This window comes from Dipodomys merriami, unplaced genomic scaffold (assembly GCF_024711535.1).
Source record: "Dipodomys merriami isolate MVZ:Mamm:240054 unplaced genomic scaffold, mDipMer1.0.p SCAF_1043, whole genome shotgun sequence".
Classification (NCBI taxonomy): Eukaryota; Metazoa; Chordata; class Mammalia; order Rodentia; family Heteromyidae; genus Dipodomys; species Dipodomys merriami.
The window spans coordinates 5,116-10,358 of record NW_027202320.1 but is presented as its reverse complement, the minus strand read 5'-3'; the positions used below and the strand labels follow the sequence as shown (position 1 = coordinate 10,358).

Below are 5,243 nucleotides of genomic sequence, written 5' to 3'. Positions count from 1 at the left end.
ACATAGACATCAAACATAATACCAAACGTCAAATTATCTTGAAGAACCAGGGTAAGCTGGGCGCTGGTGGCTCATGCCTGTAATCCTAGCTACTCAGAAGGCTGAGATCTGAGTATCATGGTTCAAAGCCAGCCTGGGCAGGAAAGTCCATGAGACTCGTATCTCCAATAAAACCACTCGAAAACGGAAGTGGCACTGTGGCTTAAGCAGTAGAGCGCTTGCCTTGAGCTGAAGAGCGCAGGGACAGCGCCCAGGCCCCCCCATGACTGACCCAAAAAAAAAAAAAAAAAAAAAAAAAGAATCATGGTAACAAAAACATGGTATTGGCACTGTATGTATGTATACTTTACAGGAAATCATGTCATTTACAGGAAAGTGAATGCAATTGGAGGACATTTGTTCAGAAAACAAAATATCACCTTTTTAGTTATATGAAAACTATATATATTGGCAAGAACAAAATATCCTAAATTTCTAAAATTCTATATTTTCATACTGTTAGACCAAAAAGGCTATAGGTTCTTATCTTTTAAAAATATGCACACATAAGTGCTTTGCTTTTTGTTTGCTTTGTTTTTTTGTTGTGCTGGGAATAAAACTCAGTTGCTTGGCAAGCACCATCTATCTATGTATCTATCTATGTATCTATCTATGTATCTATCTATGTATGTATGTATGTATGTATCTATCTATCTATTTGTCAGTTGTGGGGCTTGAACTCTAGGTCTGGGTGCTGTCCCTGAACTCTTCAGCTCAAGGCTAGCACTGTATCATTTGAGCCATTGTACCACTTCTGGTTTTCTGGTGGTTTTATTGGAGATAAGAGTTTCATGGCCTTTCTTGTCCGGGCTTGCTTTGATTGGTGATCCTCAGATCTCAGCCTCCTGAGTAGCTACCAGTGCCCGGCTAGGCAAGCACTATCCCTCTTTTCTTTTTAATTCTGATCAGAGATCTCAAACTGCTTTTCATAAATAAATAAATAAATAAATAAATAAATAAATAAATAAATAAATAAATAAATAAATAAATAAATAAATCACAAACTGCTTTTCATAAATAAATAGCATACACATTACTATACTGCTGAACCAAATTACAAAAGAGACTCAGAGACAAAGGTATAGTAGAGGGTGCATAATTTTTTTTTAAGGATATGACAATAAAGTGTCTTTTTATTCTCTTCCTCTGAAAACTTGCATGGAGAAATTAAACCAAGGAAAGAAAAGTAATAAAATTTATAGGCCTCAGGGGTCTCAAAGGAAAAACAGAATAAAATCAGGTATCCACTAATATGCTCAGACATTGCACACTTATTGGTCCTGAATCAAAAATTAAGAATGGTTTCTAAAGGGATGGGGAAAACATCCCCTACCCTTTACAAATTTAAATAGAGGGCAGCAGACATGCTTTACACTCCAAAACTATGGTAGCAGTCATTCTCAATGTGATCAAGGTAAATGTAGAATGGAGATGTTCTAAACACAGCTATGATTCTGCAAATCTTAAAACACACTAAAACCATGATTACATTGAAGGAAAATGCACAAATAGGGATTTTGAGGGTTTTTTTTTCATTTGAAGGTAATCTTAATGCTATTAAATTCACAAATATGCTAATTTAAATACCCAATCCTATGTATCTAAAACACACAATGCATACATGCAAGTATCTATTCTCTCCACATGTCAGCGCCCATTCTTATCATGGTTTGGAAATGAGAACAGATTCCCCTTAAACTGCAAGTCAGTAGGTGTTTCTTTACAGTTAACTTTAGCAAAATTCATACAAAATAGTAATTAACAATGATCTTTACTTGTTAACTCACAAGGAAACACCTTCAAAACTGCATTTTGTTAAAGTTTCTGTACTAAAATGTAGAAAAACTGAACTACACAAATATTGAAAAATTAAAAATTCCTTAATTTTTTATTCCTGGTACCACTACCACAATTCACAGGGCAATATAGCTGATGTAATGAAAAGACAAAGACAAAGCTACAACAGATAAAAGACCTCAGGAATATACATCTAATTGACACGACGTTGCATTAATCAATAGCTGCACTTTTTGCAAACTGTGGCTATGACAGTCCTGAACAAGAAGGGTTTCCTGTTTAAGCTGCAGTAACTTTTCTGACTATGGATCATCGTTCCTTCTGTGGCAGATTTTTACAGTTCCTCTAAGGCATTTGGGACGACTGTCTCAAAGTAAACTGCAGCTTTCCTGACAACTCCTCGCTCTCTCTCTCCTGCTAAGAACTGTAGCCTTTTTTTCTGTTGTTTTAAAACCTTCTACTACCATATCCACCACTTCCACCACCAGATCCATAACCACCACCATATGGACTGCCAGAGCTTCTTCCACCAAAACTGTCCCCTTTCATGGGTCCATAATTTGATTGCTGTTGTCCACTGTAATTTCCAAAATCATTATAGTTACCACCACCAAAATTTCCTCCTTCATTGTAACCATCATATCCTCCTCCACCACCCCCATATCCTCCACCTTGGTTTCCATAACCTGGTCCACCACCACCATAGCCTCCTCTACTACTATAACCAGGACGGCCACCATAGTTGCCACCATCACCTCCAAATCCATTGTATCCACCATCACCTCCTCCATAGCTACCTCTGCTGCCACCACCTCCACCATCATAGCCTCCTCTTCCACCAAAGTTTCCATCACATCCAAAATTATCTCCACCACCTCCAAAGTTTCCTCCACGACCCATAATGTTGCCAGATCCACCTCTACGACCTCTTTGTGATCCAGAAGACTGCATCTCTTGTTTAGAAAGGGCCTTTTTCACTTCACAATTATGCCCATTAATAGTGTGGTATTTCTGAACAACAATTTTATCAACTGTATCATGATCATCAAAAGTTACAAAGGCAAATCCTCTCTTTTTTCCACTCTGCCGGTCTTCCATAACTTCTATGGTTTCAATCTTGCCATATTTTTCAAAGTAGTCTCTCAAATTATATTCTTCTGTATCTTCTTTAATACCACCAACAAAAATTTTCTTCACTGTTAGATGGGCTCCTGGCTTCACAGAATCCTCTCTAGAAACCTCTCTCTTTGGTTCCACAACACGCCCATCAACCTTGTGGGGTCTAGCACACATGGCTGCATCCACCTCTTCAACACAAGAGTAAGTCACAAAACCGAAGCCCCTGGAACGTTTTGTCTGAGGATCTCTCATTACCACACAATCTGTGAGTGTGCCCCATTTCTCAGAATGTTCTCTTAAACTATCATCTGTAGTTTTGAAGCTCAGACCACTAATAAACAACTTCCGCAGCTGCTCTGGTTCCTTTGGATCATGGCCCTCCTCCCCCCAGTGACAGGAGCGACAGCCAGAGTCAGGCTGGGGGCGACCCGGGCGGCGGTTTTACCTCCATTTTGAGACCGGACTGGCCTCTTCCAACTCGAGTTCAATATGGGACCGAGAGGAAGAGGCCAAGGGTGCATAATTTTGAAACATATTTTGGAAGGGTATAAATTTGATTGAAAGAGATGGCTTGCAGCTATGAAAATTGAACAAGGAAGCATGTTGAAATTGTTTTGGGATGGTAGGAAGGGGAGAAGGGGGAAAGGAAATTGATATAAGGGGTGAGATTGATTGGGACATATTTTAAACATGTCTGGAAATATAGCAGGTGTGAGCAACTGGTGCCCTGCTCCTTTTTATTTGTATATGAAATTACTCTCCCTTCAAGAATGCTGATACAGTTAATTCCCCTCATTAGAAAATAAAGTTCTAGCTTTCTTTGTTTGTATGAGCTTTCTTCTTTTATGTATGTGTGGTACCAGGGTTTGAGCCTAGGGCGTAAGGTTTGCAAAGTGGTGCTCTATGGCTTAAGCCACAACCCAGCACTGAGGCATGTAACTTTAAAGACATTTTTACATGTAGCTATTACAGCCTTGACACTGAAGACTTTACCTGCTCAAGGAGAGTTCCCCATTAGACCTCCCTTGTACTGGATCCTCTTTATACATTCATGTTCCGTAGAAATACCAGTAGAGTGCCCCTGAATTGTCTTCCCCTAGAGCTTCTACACGGAGACTGTCTGCATCCAGACCCTTGGCAGAAAAGGAAGGAGGGTTGGGGAAAACAATGAACTAAATAAATGGAAGAAAACTTCAATACACGAACTTATCACCTGTTTCAAAATGCCAAGTACAGGATATCATTTTTCCATCTGGGCAGATAAAACACAGAATGGGATGGGGGTACCTTCTTCGAAGAACAAGATATAGAAATACTTGAAATGTTCCCTACCCCAACCACGGCTCCCACCCCTCCAAAAACGGAGAATTCCAATGAATGGTCTGACTACCTGGCTTAGATTTACTTTATATGTACACAAAAGGTAGTGGGTAGGATAAGATGTTCTAAGGCTCTGTCCCATGTAATCCACTATGGCAGCTCAGTCAGAACCCACAGCAACATTCTGCTCCAGCTGAGACTCCCAATTTACCCCAGGGCCTGACCTAGGCTGGAGTCCTGAATGAAGACTACTTCTAAATGACATGACCAAGAAAGGACTAGAAGTCATCACCAGGTCTAATCCTGTATGATCCGGACACCTGCCAGCCGGGCATCCGTGGCTCATGTCTGTCATCCCAGCTACTCAGGAGGCTGAGGTCTGAGGATCATGACTCAAAGCCTGCCCAGGCAGGAAAGGCCATGAGCCTTTTTATCTCCAATTCATGACCAAAAAGCCAGAAGTGGAACTGTGGCTCAAGTAGTAAAGCATTAACCTTGAGCAAAACAAAAACAAAACAAAAAAGGCTCAGGGACAATGTCCAGGCCCTAGTTCAAATTCCTACCACCCCCCCCCCCCAAAAGATCCAAGAGCTCTTACGTCTAACTAACCACTAAAAGATAGAAGCAGCACTGTGGCTCAAGTGGTAGAGCACTAGCCTTTAGCAAAAAAGCTTAGGGACAGTGTCTAGGCTCTGATTTCAAAGCTCCATTCTCAACTACTGGGTTTTTACTGTGCTAGAGAAAGGGCTTTCAGGGAAGCACCTTGAGTAGATCGAAGACATCATCTGCATCTAGCCGGTAATCACAGAGGCGGTGCAGAATCTCCACACGGGTACGAAGAGGCAGGTCTTGGAAACTGGCTTCTCTCAGGGGGTTGGGTTTCCCCTCCTCAAGCTCCCAGCAGTAGTTGATAATGTCTTCCAGGTAGCTGTGGAATGTCTGAGGCCTATCCATAAGGCCCAGACAAA

At 41.0% G+C, this 5,243-nt stretch overlaps 1 pseudogene; it reads right to left on the bottom strand.

Annotated features, from left to right (window-relative positions):
* Window positions 1–328: 328 nt before the first annotated feature.
* Window positions 329–3,941, bottom strand: LOC138811166 (heterogeneous nuclear ribonucleoprotein A3-like; annotated as a pseudogene).
* Window positions 3,942–5,243: the final 1,302 nt, after the last annotated feature.